The following is a 15,654-nucleotide window of genomic DNA, read 5'->3' as shown; positions in this document are numbered from 1 at the left end:
TGCCTTTAGTGCCCCAGATCTTGGAGGGCAGAGGCTGTGTCTATCAGAGATGGACACTTACTTGGTATCTATTAAAGATTTACTTGTCATAAAGGATTCCCCAATTCCTGACCAAATTTCTATGATAGTGGTAGTTCTTTCAGTTGATCTGATATTGATTGCCCTGATCTAAATGCTGAATTTAGGGTCAGATCTTAACTAATAGGCTAACCAAAAAAAATAATTTCAGGTCAAATCAGACTACAGTCAGAATTATTAGAAGCCCCTATTGCTTTGCCTTTAGCCATTTACTGCTCCCCCAAGATTTCTCTCCTGTTTCTTCCCTTTGAAATTTAATCATCTTATTTTCTTATTCTCATTCAATCTGTCATATTTGGAAGATCTATCAAAATTAATTCATTTGAAGATGAATGGAGACTTACTCATGATGGAGACTTACTCTTAATATTAGTAGTTTAATAGAAAAATAATTATATCTAGGGGGTTTTCTTTGCATTTTAAAAGTATATTTTGAAGACACAAAGCTTTAATCTAACATAACGCCTTTCCTGCAAGTACAGTAACAGAGTGTCCATTTATTCCTACACTTGTTAATGTCCAAAGAGTTAGAAGAAATGCCATTAGAAGACATGAGCTATTGTATTTATGGGCAAGGATCTGCCATCTAACTGTGTTCTGCTTTGCCTGCTATACTCATTTGCCCTTGAATTTATCCAAACCCAAAACGCCAGCATATTTGGCTCTGCATTTATATTTTCATGCAGTCTGTGATTTTCCTTCTCGTTCCAATTAGCCACTGCTCTAATCAATTTAATCCATCTCTGACAGCAAGCCATATTTTCCTACCTTGTTGATGAGCATGTCATGTGGAACAAAGTCAGAAGCCTCCCTGAAGTCAAAATATATTATGTCTGTCCCTTCCTCCCTACATACAAGGTCTGCCACTCTGTCAGAGGAGGCAATTGAATTGGTCTAACATGATTTGTTGGTCACAAAGTCATGCTGCTTATTACCCATCATTCTAAGCCCTTCCATGTACTTGCAAATTGATTAGGCATCTTGATCTTGTGGTTAATGTACTTTTTGTCATTGTTTAGAGCTGGGGACACACCAGTGCAATCTTGGGCTACTGTGAGCATGCATTTACTATCTAGCCTTTGTTCCTTAAAGATAAGGAGCTCATTTGCTTTTACAACTCAGAAATTTTCAAAAAAGAAAAGTTACTGCTCCCAAGGACTCCTGGGATATTTTACTAGTAACCTAGCATTGGTATGAAGAATTAAAAGAAATTATGTTTTCCATTCTTATCAATGGGAAAGGCAAATATTTATTAAATGTCTGGTATGTGAAAGACACTTTACTGCTAGGTTGTGTGAGAGTACAATGATATTTAAGATGGTCTGAAATCTTGTATAGGAAACATGAACACGTTGAAAAATAATCGACAATGGTATTTTGTGTGGAGAAGAGGGAAAAGAAAGACCATAAAACTATTTAGTAGGTTGTATGTTACAAGTTATCAGGTTCTCTTTATGCCTGATTGTCCAGTTATTTTAAATAGCGACTCACAAATATTATTTGTATATTTTTTTAGAATTGAGTTTGAGTTATTTTTGAATTGACTGCTTCCTGAATTTATTATTTTCTTACATCCTCAAAATTTTTGGTAGCAGTGAAGTTGATTTCTTTCTCATTGTCATTACATATATTTCCTATTTTTCTTTATCTTTCTATCTTTTTGCCTTTTTACCTTTTGTCTCTCTATCAACTTCATTTTTGTGTCCAGTTATGGGCTTGTAGGTATGTTCTTCCAAGATGAGGGAATTTTTTCAAGATTGTTGATCATAGGGTCTCTTAGGAACTCACACTGTACTGTTCCAAGAAAGGCTTGATAATACCAATGGTCACTATCAACAAAATATTCAAATACAGGTCTATATATTTACATTTATAGAAATATAACACTTTATGAAGAAACATAATTGGCAAAAATTTAGTGACCACCTTTGTTTTTATCAATTTAATATACAATTTAGAATTGGAATATTAAGTTAAATTAAAAGATACTTGCTCCTTGGAAGAAAAGCTATGAGAAACCTAGACAACATATTAAAAAACAGAGACATCGCTTTGCCAACTAAGGTCTGTTCAGTCAAAGCTATGATTTTTCTGGTAGTCATATATGGATGTGAGAGTTGGACCATAAAGAAGGGTGAAAGCCAAAGAATTGATGCTTTCAAACTGTGGTGATGGAGAAGACTCTGGAGAGTCCCTTGGACTGCAAGGAGGTCAAACTAGTCTATCCTAAAAGAAATCAACCCTGACCTGAATATTCATTGGAAGAATTGATGCTAAAGCTGAAGCTCCAATACTTGGGCCACCTGATGCGAAGAACTGACTCATTGGAAAAGACTCTGATGCTGGGAAAGACTGAGGCCAGAAGGAGAAGAGGGTGACAGAGCAGGAGATGGTTAGGTGACATCATCAGCTCAATGGATGTGAGTTTGAGCAAGCTCCGGGAGACAGTGGAAGACAGGGAAGCCTGGCATTCTGCAATTCATGGAGTCACAAAGAGTTGGACACAACTTAGTGGCTGAACAATAAAAACAATTAAGTTACAAATGTCTTAGGACAGACCAGAACATTTTTTATTATACCTGACTATTATCAACCAATTTATCAACTATATTTATTAAATAAACTTTAAGGAAATATCTTCTATATCACTTATGGATAGGATTTCTGCCTTTTAAACTTCTCAAATCTTGTGAGTTGGAGAAAAGGATATCAGATAATATTACATAATTATTGTTAGTATGAGGATAGTATTAAGTAGGGAATTAGTTTTGGGAGAAGGATGCTGATCTACTCAGGGATGAAGTGTGGTGGTATGTGTAAATTACTTTGAAATATACATATATATGCATATACATATAATACATGAAGTCTCAAATCTTAGGTCCAGAGCAGCTTTTTGTAAATTTTTGCCCCCTGCTTTTTCTTATCACTGCATTATATGACTTTACTATACCACAATCTCCTTTAGTTTTTCACTTATATGTCATTGGTTTGCTTCCTGCTATGATCTCTAATTAATTTTTCCAGTGTATTGCAGGGGCATCTCAATTGCATATCATAATGTCCCATTAATGTTTTAATATTATTGTTTTTATTTCTTATTTTATTATTGGAATACAATTGCTTTACCATGTTGTGTTAGTTTCTCGTTTACAAAAACATGAATCAGCTATACATATAGGTATATCCCCTCTCCCTTGAGGCTCCCTCCCCCTCATCCCACCTCTAGGTCATCACAGAACACGGAATCAAGCTCTAGAAGGGGAGGGTGGGATGAATTGGGAGAGAAGCCTTGATCCATTTATATTTTAAGCCTCACATTGTTCTTTAGTCTTACTCCTCTCTCTGCAACCAATGAAAAGTAAAATGAGGCACGGGAACTCCTGAGTTTGCTTTGAAAACTGTGATCCATTTATGTTCCTCCACTTTCTGCTTTTTTCTTCCTTTAAGCTGTGACAATAAATATTTGGTGAACAAACAAAACCAATACAATATTGTAAAGTAATTAACCTCCAATTAAAATAAATAAATTTATATTAAAAAATAATAAAGATCTACTCTTAGCAACCTTCAAAAAAAAATCAGTAGATGGATGCTTCCAACAGACAGGTGATCCTCAAGACAAGTTTATTAAATTCATCACGTGCTGCTGCTGCTGCTAAGTCGCTTCAGTCCTGTCCGACTCTGTGCAATCCCATAGACGGCAGCCCAACAGGCTCCCCGGTCCCTGGGATTCTCCAGGAAAGAACACTGGAGTGGGTTGCCATGTCCTTCTCCAATGCATGAAAGTGAAAAGTGAAAGTGACGTCGCTCAGTCATGTCTGACTCTTAGCGACCCCATGGACTGTAGCCCACCAGGCTCCTCTGTCCATGGGATTCTCCAGGCAAGAGTACTGGAGTGGGGTGCCATTGCCTTCTCCGAATTCATCATGTAGGTATTTAAAAATCAGCCAGAGTCCCTCCTTGCTAGAGACATCTTGTAAAAGGCTTTCTTGAAAACAACTTATGTTTTCTCCAAACATAAAAGGATAGAACATTTTAAAAGAAAGTCATATTGTGATGCAACATGGCTCTTTCCTTGGCATAAGCAACATTTCCTGGAGGGTAAAGGGTTAAAGCTAATCTAACAGCATTGCAATTTTATTTCAATAAAGCAAAATCAATTAGTATGATGCATACTGCTGAAATCAAAGTAAATGCTAGCATGGTGTAATTGCACAAAAATGTCTGTGAAAAAAGAATGCAGATCAATAATTGATCATCTTTCATTTAAATTTTTTATTCTCTGTCAGTAAGGATGCAGACTAGAGGGAGTGAAGACTTTTAAAACTCTTTATTTGAAGTGTGCAATGCCTGGATAAAAGCAAGCTTCTTCCAAACATAGTTCTCTTGCCCTCTCATCATTTTAAATCTGTGAATGTGAGGCGCAAAGGCTCAACTTTTGAAATACATTAAAAACAGCAATTACAAAAAAGAGGAAACTCAAGTTAATTAAGGGGAAGTATGGGATAGACTATAAACTTACTGCATAAAACACATAAAATATAATTTTTCTGACTTATTTGTTGAGAATTTTGTAGCAGGTTAAGGATACAGAAACTTTGAACCGAAAAAGTGAAAGTGTTAGTCACTCAGTGTCCAGCTCTGTGACACCGTGGACTGTAGCTCGCCAGGTTGCTCTGTCCATGGGATTTCCCAGGCAAGAATAGTGGAGTAGGTTGCCATTTCCTACTCCAGGGGATCATCTCCATCCAGGGATCAAACTTGGGTCTCCTGCATTGTATGCAGATTCTTTGCCATCTGAGCTTTAGAGGTCTTTTAACTTGACTTTCTTTTTGGACTTTTAAGTAATGACTGGCCATCTTGTCTTCAGATGCTAGGAGGCTTCTGCAGTATGAAGGTTAGACATTTCTACTATTGGACAAATTAAATGCTAAGAATTTTTTTAGCTATATTGGACTACATTGGACTATACTATTTCAGTAAATTTTGCTAATGGATCCTGACTTTGTCTTTAAGGGCTGCAAACAATATCTATCAAAGGAAGCATTATATTATAGAAAAGTGAAAGTGAAGTCACTCAGCCATGTCTGACTCTTTGCGACCCCATGGACTGTAGCCTACCAAGCTCCTAGGTCCATGGGATTTTCCAGGCATGAATACTGGAGTGAATTGCCATTTCCTTCTCCAGCGGATCTTCCTTATCCGGTGATCAAACCCAGGTCTCCCGCATTGCAGGCAGACGCTTTACTGACTGAGCTACCAGGGAAGCCCCATATTACAGAAAAGTGGTCGTCAAGAGTGGGCCCTTGGCCACTAGTATCAGCCTCACCAGGGAACTTGTTATAAATGCATTTATCAAGTCCAGCTCAGAAATATTAAATAAAAAATTCTTTGGGTTGGGGCCTATTGTAATCCATGTATTAACAAGTCTTCCAGATAATTCTGAAACATGCTAATTTTTTTTCTAGTTTTGTTTTCCTTTTATATTGGACTATATTTGATTTACAATGTTGTATTAGTTTCAAGTATATAGCAAAGTGATTCAGTTATACACAATCATCTATCTATTCTTTTTCAGATTCTTTTCCCATATAGGTTGTTACAGAGTAGAAAGTAGAATTCCTTATACTATACAGTAGATCCTTATTGATTATCTATTTTGTATATATTTGTTTATTTTAGTCACTTAGTCATGTCTGATTCTTTGCAACCCCATGGACTGTGGCCTGCTAGGCTCCTCTGTCCATGGGATTCTCCAGGCAAGAATACTGGAGTGTGTTGCCATTTCCTTCTCCAGGGGATCTTCCCAATCCAGGGATCAAACCTGGGTCTCCTGCAATGCAGGCAGGTTCTTTACAGTCTGATATAGTAGTGTATATATGAAACATGCTGATGTTTAAGAATTCCTACTTTATCTCTTTTTCTTATGAATTAATGTATCATTCTAGGATGGTTTCTAGAACTGCTGTTAACTTCCTCTGAAAAAGATTTGAATTAAATAAATAACAAAAGTTGTCTAATTTTTTAAAACATTCTAAATCAAGTCTACCAAATTCAATTCAAGAGGTGACAAACTTATATCCTGACTGATCAGACCAAGGAACATGAATAAGAGAATAATTTTCTTTTTTTTTTTTTTTTTTGCAACTTAAGCAAAGTAACTTTTTCTGACTGTTATTAGCACCATGGATCAAAAGTGATTAAAGGGAAAAATTCAAAGCAACATCAACAAGAACAAAACATGGTGAGAATGTTCTTTTTTTTTCCTTTTTCCTTTTTGTAAATTAGGATATACCATTTCTTTTTGTTGCTTTAAGTGTCAGGAAAAGCCTATCCCAATGGCACCCCACTCCAGTGCTCTTGCCTGGAAAATCCTATGGATGGAGGAGCCTGGTAGGTTGCAGTCCACGGGGTCACAAAGAGTCGGACGCGACTGAGCGACTTCACTTTCACTTTTCACTTTCAGGTGACTTCACTTTCACTTTTCACTTTCAGGTATTGGAGAAGGAAATGGCAACCCAGTCCAGTGTTCTTGCTTTGAGAATCCCAGGGACGGGGGAGCCTGGTGGGCTGCCGTCTATGGGGTCGCACAGAGTCGGACACGACTGAAGCGACTTAGCAGCAGCAGCAGCAGTACTAAGTCTAATTAAGATCGTAAGTTACCATTGGAAGAATTGAGATTGGATCTAAAATATCCTTGTTATTCTGAAAATGAGGAAACTCAGTTTTAAAGTGGATCAATTAGCCATCCACAGGGAATTTACAGTGAAATGCATCCACTTATAGCAGATTCTGGACCCCAAACAGTCCATGGATTCCTGATTCTCCAAGCTTTCTCGACCACGTCAGGCCTTTCTCTTCTTATTCTGGATCTATTCTTGTTACCATGGAAGACACGGAAGCAGAGCAGCATGGTGCACACTCTCATGGTTGTGAATGTGTCCTGCCACATCATGGTGCAAATGTAAAATTCCCCAAAGTAAGAGTATAGACAATCCAAAGGACACAGAATTCTCCAGTCTGTTTATTGACCCATAGCCTCCTTCACTCATTTGTTTTCTCCGTTCAATGAGTTATTTAATGAACATTTTCTTAGAACTGATATGTGCCCAGTTTTGAACTGGTAACTGGGGGTATTTTGGATGTTACATAGAGTTGAATGTCACTTCCATGAAGATGAGGACTGGATTTTATACGTATTATAAACTTGAAAGTGATTATGCATTGGCTTCACATGTTAAATTAATATTTATTTGACAGGTTATTGCAGAAAGAACAATAGAAGTAAAGTTTCTATTAAGTGCCCCCTCCCTAGCTAAGACTAGACTGCAGAGCATGAATACAAGCTTCTAGTTCTGAAGGACCAGCGGGGCATTTGGGAGACATTGATGAAGTCAGTGTCTTCACTGGGATGAAAGCATCATTCTTCCAACATTGTAACTTGGGCTCCTTCAATATTTTTGAACTATAGTACCTAAGAGTAATTACACATCTGGATGTTTTTAACTTAATAGAGAAGTTTGAATATTTAAATGCAAGTCCATCCACAGCTTTTAAAATGGCACAGTTTCATTCTTTTTCATGGCTGAGGACTATTTCATTGTAAAAAATATGTATATGTCTGTAACCGATAGAAGAGAAAAAAAAGAACATTCGTGATACTTCCCACAATGATCTTTAGCCTTACAGTAGGAAGACAATGCCATAAACTGGAAATGTGTTTACTATTATGATAGCTATTAAAGAATAGAGTAGAGAGGGCTGCAGAGGCCATTTATTCAAGAAGGATTTACTGAGTACCTACTGTGTACTACATACTGGAGCTAAGTGCAGAGCTTTGGGAGGCTGAGTGGAGGGGAAAAGTGCAGGACTTAACCTAGTCTGGTGTGCAACCATGGACTGTGTATAGGTGTGTGCACACAAGTGTGTGAGATGTGATACATTGTGATGTGGATGGTGTGTACAGGGCCGCATAGGAATGTGCAAGATTACGGGTGATTTGTTTCTCTGTTCAGAGCTTACTTGTGGTTATTATAATGCTTTTAAAAATAAATTTAAACTTCCAGAATGAAAAAAAAAATGTAAGCTCACAGGTGGCGGAAGTATTTGCATGGGAAGAGACTACCAAGATATTTGCTAAGGCTCCTCTTTGCCATGTGGCTTTCTGATTTTCATTGCTGCCTGCTATGTGCTCAGTCGTGTCCTACTCTTTGTGACCCCATGAACTGTAGCTCACCAGGCTCCTCTGTCCATGGAATTTTCCAGGCAAGAATACTGGAGTGGGTTGTTATTTCCTACTCCATTTCATTGCTGTGCACTGCATTTATCTGTAGAATAGTTATCAACAGTCATTTACTGAGCAACTATAATGAACAGGAAATGCTGTGCTTGGAAGGAACAGGGTAAAGGTAAAAACTGTTAACTAAATTAGCTTCCAGGCTTCACCCCTGTGACGGTATCCATCTCTGTTTCCAGGTGATCTGCTCTGATTAGATACACAGTGCTAGATTATGAATGGCAAGTTAAAAAGTTCATGGGACCAGGCAGGTAAAACAAGTGACTGAAGCAGATGTAGGTGCATATGCTGACATTGGAAAGCTGGAGAAGGTTTGCCTGGACAAAAAAAAGCAGTTGTTACAGAACCCAGCTGCCATATATTCTGAATTTTTCAAGAGAAGTTAGGCATACAGATTCTATGTAAAATCATCCATTTTAAAAATATTGTCTCCAACATATAAATCATTGTATCAGCTACACAAAACACAACAGCCCTTGTCTGGACACGGGCTTCAGCTTATAAACTTTGAAGTTAGATGACTCTCAGTTTTCCAGAAAGCAAGTCTTTGGAGGACTACTACCTGGACGAGTGTTCTGGAACTCTGTGGTCTCTCCCAGATACTATAACCAGCTTCTGGTTTCCTAAGAGCTCTTGTGTCTGCTTGATACTGTACAAAGGCTGCTTTGTGAAATTTATGTTCAGTGAGCGTCTTGTTAGGGAATTTGACTTGGCATATGTCTCCTTCCAAACCTCAAATTGTGTTTCTGGCCAGACAATGTTATAATCATGCCCAAGATATCCCCAAATGCTGCAAAAAAATTGTGAGAATCCACTGAGGTTTGAATAGAAATGCTAAGCCTATTGTTATGGATTGAAGTATTCACCATCTCCCATCCAAATAATAAAATGAACAAATTATGCATTTTGAAAGTGCCTGCATGGTCCTGCATTGTAGCGTCAGCTGGATGAGGCCTGCAGTGGGGCTTTCTGCAGCTTCCAGAACCTGTTTTAAAATCATACAAGCTTCATTTATTCTGTGTTTTTTATTATTTCTTTGTGACATCAGTTTAGACTGATTATAAAGATAATCCTCTTCTGCATTACAAAATGCCATTTGTTGAATTTCTCTGGAATGTGTTTCTGGAGTGTTTGACTATGATCATACATGAAGTAATTTTTTCCTTGCTACTTAGTACACACACACACACACACACACACACACACACACACACACACACTCATGTACAAACACACAAAACTTCAAGAAACAATTTTTACTGTTACTACATGAAGTACACTGTGGTATCTTTTTGTTTTTTTATTTTTCTCCTAGACTGCTGCTGCTAAGTCGCTTCAGTCGTGTCCGACTCTGTGAGACCCCATAGACGGCAGCCCACCAGGCTCCCCCGTCCCTGGGATTCTCCAAGCAAGAACACTGGAGTGGGTTGCCATTTCCTTCTCTAATGCATGAAAGTGAAAAGTGAAAGTGAAGTGGCTCAGTCCAACTCTTCGCGACCCCATGGACTGCAGGCTACCAGGCTTCTCTGTCCATGGGATTTTCCAAGACTAGCCAAGTGTAAACTATTCCATTCTATTACATTAATAAATCATTAAAAAGATGTTACAATCCACTAATGAACTGTAACTCACAGTTTTAAAATAATTGTTCTAAAATGTCAGTTTATGATTCTTGCTTGACTTGATTAGTCAAGGTCAATGCTGAATAAATCCTTATAGCCAAAAGAAATCATAGAGGAAGAGAAAGGGCTAGAAGGAAAGAGAGGGATACAGAGAAAAAAGGATGGAAAAAACAATTCCAGTGTATGGTCCCAATTGTTTAGTTAGTCCTTTCATGTATCATTCTAATACCTACCATTAATTGAGCACTAATTAAGCATTAGTTGAGTTCCAGTTGAGATTGGGATTGGAATAAAGAGAATGAATATGGTACCTATGGTGAAATATTTAAGGAAACATGTTATTTTAAATTGTCCAAAGGATGAATCCTAATCAGGTCAATGTACAAATAAACCTGGGACTTTTAACATGGGCAAGAATCAGGATAAAAAAGGAAAATCTATTTCTGTAAAAGGATACAGTATAGGTCATTTCAGGGGTATTAGAATAAGTGTCAGAGAAGGCAATGGCACTCCACTCCAGTACTCTTGCCTGGAAAATCCCATGGACAGAGGAGCCTGGTAGGCTGCAGTACATGGGGTCGCTAAGAGTCAGACACGACTGAGTGACTTCACTTTCACTTTTCACTTTCATGCATTAGAGAAGGAAATGGCAACTCGCTCCAGTGTTCTTGCCTGGAGAATCCCAGGGACGGTGGAACCTGATGGGCTGCCATCTGTGGGGTCGCACAGAGTCAGACACGACTGAAGCGAGTTAGCAGCAGCAGCAGCAGCAGAATAAGTGTAGGTGTTTAGGAGATTTGGTCTGGAATAAGAAGACCCTCTCTGATTCTTGAAAACCTTAAAAGTCTAAATCATACTATGATTTACTTCTCTTTTTGAGATTTGCTGTAAGTAGGTCAGTCTTGGATAATGCTTATGTTTTTGTTGGTGATTATGATGACAAACACAGTAGTATTTATGGTGCCAGGCACTGGAGTAAGCAATCTGCATGCATTAGGTCGTTCAGTAGCTTGTATCTTGGCTCTTCCTTCTCCATCTGGCTGGACTGTTCTCTCACAAGCAGAGAACTCTCCTCCCACTTGGTCCTGCATTCTTCCAAAACTTGCTTCTCTTTTGCTCAGTAAAGACAGGTTGATGTGGACAGAGGGAGTGGAGATGAGATTATGCTTGCTTTCTTTTTGTGGACCACCCATCACCTTCCAGGTTTTGTATAGGGCCCTGTAGGGAAGTAAAAAGCCAGCAGTATGGGTTAAATATGTTCAAAATAGTTCTGAATAAGGAGTGTGGATTATCTGTAAATATCACCCAGTCATTGTTTCTCACTTTGCATCTTTTCTTACCACTTGAGTTGTGGTTTATCAAACACTTTTTCATGTTGCTTCCATGATAGCTTATGTTTCTGCTTCCCCTCTTATCTTTCTACTTCTGTTCCTTCTCAGTTTTTTGTTTGTTTGTCTCCCTCACTTTTTTCCACTTGTTCCTTCTTCTCTCTCTGACCTCTCTGTGTTAGAGAGCCCTGAGCTTAGTTCATGGACCTCTGTTGTTTTACTTCCTAGGGGGCCTTGTCTAGTCTCATTAAGTTAAATACCATGTTATGCTCATGATTCAAAAAATCATATATTTAGCTCATAATTTCCCTCTGAATTCAAGATATATATACATATACCTCTACCTACTTTACATCTGCACTGAGAGGTCCAAAGGGTGCTGTGCAGCAAAGAGATCTGACAATGGAGTTAACACAGCAAGGCTAAGACTGCCGTCCTTAGGAAACTTGGTCTGCAAGGTTGTTCATTGGCTGGCATTTGGGAACCTGACCCTCAGAGTCAGTGTTTCCAGTCGGCAGTTAACCACTGAGACTAGCTCATTGTGTCTAAATTGTGCAAAGAGTGTGGCTTATGCTGAACATGTGCTTTTCTTCCGGAATTCTGGGATTTTGGCGAATGCTTGGCAAAAGATATGAATGTGATCTGTCTCCAATAAAACTGTTGAGTACCGAGTCTCTAGTGAGCTTTCCTCATACACGTATTATACATGTGTTGCCACAATTTGTTGCTGTAAAAACTGAGCCTGTTCTGTGCATCTGCTGGGAGAGGACTCTTACTAAAGTGTTCCTGGTTTCTCTTAACTTCATTCTCTGTGTTTTTTCCTTTTGCTGAATTTGCTTTGCACCCTTTTGCTATAATAAATCTTAGCTTTGAGTCCATGTATATTCTGCATTCTGTTAGCTCTTCCTGTGAATTTTTGAAGTTAGGAATGGTTTTGGGGAATTCCTTAAACAGTCAAACAAAGTTAAATATCTAAAATTGAGCTCTTGATATTCTTAACAATCGATTAACCAAATATAAATGAATAATTAAGCAAGCGTGTAAAAATGATTCCTCCTGTGGCTCATTTTGTAGTCTTCTCTATCTTCGTTAATAGTAATTCCATTCTTCCAAATTACCCAAGCCCAAATTCTTAGCATTCTCTTTTTCATCTGTCTTCCTATCACAGTACACACATGATCCATCAGCCTATCCTGCAACCTCTAAGTTTTAAATGTAACTAGAATTCAATCAGTTCTCACTAACTTTACCATCTGGTGCATGCTACCATGTAACCCCTCCTCTGAACTGATCACTTAGGTTATTCTTAAGAGCATTGTTAAAGCAGTCAGAAAACCCTCTACTGATACTATGTATAAAATGGATAACTAATGAGAACCTCCTGTATAGAACAGGGAGCTCTATACTTAATGCTCGGTGGTGAAATAAGTGGGAAGGAAATCTTAAAAAGAGGGGATATATGTACGTGTATAGCTGATTCACTTTGCTGTACAGTAGAAACTAACACAACATTGTAAAACAACTACACTCCGATAAATATTTTTTAAAGTGCGAATTAAGTTATAGAAATCTTCTGCTCCTGAGCCTCCAACAGTTTCTCAGTAAAAGTCAAAATCCTCAGTATGTTCTTTCCTATCTAAACCACTTAAAGTCTCCACCTCCACATGCACACAAGCACTCGAAGGCTCTCTCCATTGTCAGACCTCTCCAGCCCTGCTCCTCTGCAACCTTGCTCCTCTGCAACCGGCAGGTACTGCCTTGAGGCTCTTTGAGGCTCCTTAATTATTGTTCCTGCTGCCTGAAATGTTCTTCTGCTACTATTCACATGATCAGCTCCACAATTCAAATGTCACTTCTCAGTGAGGACTACTCTGCCTATTCTATCTAAAACTTTACCCCCACCCAGCAGTTTGTATTTTGCCTCCTGCTTTTTATTTACTTTGCTATTTTTAATTTCTAATTTATTGTTATGGACTGAAATGCGTCTCTCCAAAACTCATATGTTGACGACCCAGTTCTCAACGTGAATGTGTTTAGTGATAAGGCCTTTAAAGAGCTCATTAAGGTTAAATGAGGTCATCAGAGTGGGACCCTAAACCAGTCCAACATGACTGGTGTCCTTGGGAGAATTAAGGGTGAGACACTAGACAGGCTCACACATAGAGAACAGGCCGTGTGAGCCAACGACAGGAAGACAGCTGTCCGCAAGGCCAGGAAGAGGGACCTCGGAGAAACCAAATATGCAGACATCTTGATCTTGGACTTCCAGCCTCCAGAATTGTAAGGAAATACAGTTCTGTGATTTTTTTTTAATTAGCACACATATGTGTATATATCTATTTATCTATAAATATATACACATGTATACACATGCACACACACATATATGTATATATACACTAGTTATTTTAGTTATTTATTTTGGATACTCCCTATATCTTTCATTAGAATGGAAGTTTCATTTGAGAAGGAGTTTTTATCTGTTTTATTCATCCCTGGAATTCTCAGTACCTATAAGGAGCCTGAAACAGGAGAGGGGTCAATTACTATTTGTTGAATGAATGAAAAAAAAAAAAAATGGTGAGAAACCAATCCTGATCTCCCCAGCTATTTTTTTCACCTCTGCATTGTTGTAGATGCCCTTGGCAATGTGATTTTGCAGTTCTTCCTTATGAAGAAGTAATATCTGGGACTTTCCTCATGGCTCAGTGACTAAGACTCCACTCTCTCAATGCAAGGGGCCTGCATTTGATCCCTGGTCAGGGAAATAGATCCCATATGCCACAATTGAGTGTGCATACCACAACAAAGACATTTCCTGGCACAGGAAAATAAATAAATAAATATTTAAAAGCAGAAGAAATTTTCCTCATTTCCACAAATAGACTCAAATGAGTCTATTTCTTCATGCATTGAATCTGGACTGACTTTTTGACTTGCTTTGGCCAATAAAATATATCAGTGTGCTAGCTATGAATCTAGGTCTCCAGAGACCTTGTGTGTGTGTTAGTCACTCAGTTGTATCTGACTACTTGCAACCCCATGGACTACAGCCCACCAGGCTCCTCTATCTGTGGAATTCTCCAGGCCACAATACGGGAGTGGGTAGCCTTTCCCTTCTCCAGGGGATCTTCCCAACCCATGGATCAAACCTGGGTCTCCTGCATTGCAGGCAGATTCTTTACTGTCTGAGCCACCAGGAAAGCCCTGGACCTAGATGTACGTTGACCTTATCTGCTTCCATTCCCTTTTTAAAAACAGGCTTCGTAGTGAAAACAAGCCTAAGACATCATATTGGAGTACAAATGACTATGTGGAGGAGAGACAATCACCCTAGCTGAGAACATTTGAGACAAGCCAGTCTCCAGCTGACCACAGACATGCAAGCAAGACTAGGTTAGATTGGCCAAACTCAGCCAAGATCAGCAGAGCTTCTCAGCTGACCAATTGATTAGTGGATAACAGTACACCTAAAAAAAAACAGCAAGGATTTAGAGTTTTAGTTATTGTGGTATTAGAGTGGCAATAGATAACTGTGCATCTGACAGTGACCGCAAGAAGTATTTTCTGTGTCAGAGATGTCTTTTGTCTTTGAAAGGCATCTCAGCTTAAAGGAAAGTTCATTGGCTCTGGAATTAAATCAAATTGGGTTCAAATCCCAGCTCCATCATTCATGGTTAATTAACTTAACCATTTGAGCTTCTCCCCATAATTTGTAAATTAAAGATAGTAATGTGTGTGTCAGAGAAGGCAATGGCACCCCACTCCAGTACTCTTGCCTGGAAAATCCCATGGATGGAGGAGCCTGGAAGGCTACAGTCCTTGGGGTCGCTGAGGGTTGGACACGACTGAGCGACTTCACTTTCACTTTTCACTTTCATGCATTGGAGAAGGAAATGGCAACCCACTCCAGTGTTCTTGCCTGGAGAATCCCAGGGACGGGGAGCCTGGTGGGCTGCCGTCTATGGGGTCACACAGAGTCGGACACGACTGAAGCGAATTAGCAGCAATGTGTGTGTGTGCGTGGTATGTCGCCTCAGTTGTGTCTGACTCTTTGCGACCCCATGGACTAGCCCGCCAGGCTCCTCTGTCCATAGGATTCTCAAGGCAAGAATACAGGAGTGGGTTGCCATGCAGTCCTCCAGGGGATCTTCCTGACCCGGGGACTGAACCTGCATCTCTTGTGTCTCCTGCAGGCAGGTTCTTTACCGCTAGTGCCACCTGGGAAGCCCGAAGATAGGAATACCTGCTTACTGAGCTCCTGTGTGTAGTAAATGAAAAATTCACATCAGACACCTGGCATAAATACTGCTGTTGATCTAAAAAG

The sequence above is a fragment of the Bos mutus genome, chromosome 2 (genome assembly GCF_027580195.1).
Source record: "Bos mutus isolate GX-2022 chromosome 2, NWIPB_WYAK_1.1, whole genome shotgun sequence".
Lineage (NCBI taxonomy): Eukaryota > Metazoa > Chordata > Mammalia > Artiodactyla > Bovidae > Bos > Bos mutus.
The sequence above is the reverse complement of the archived record's forward strand: the minus strand, read 5'-3'. Positions refer to the sequence as shown.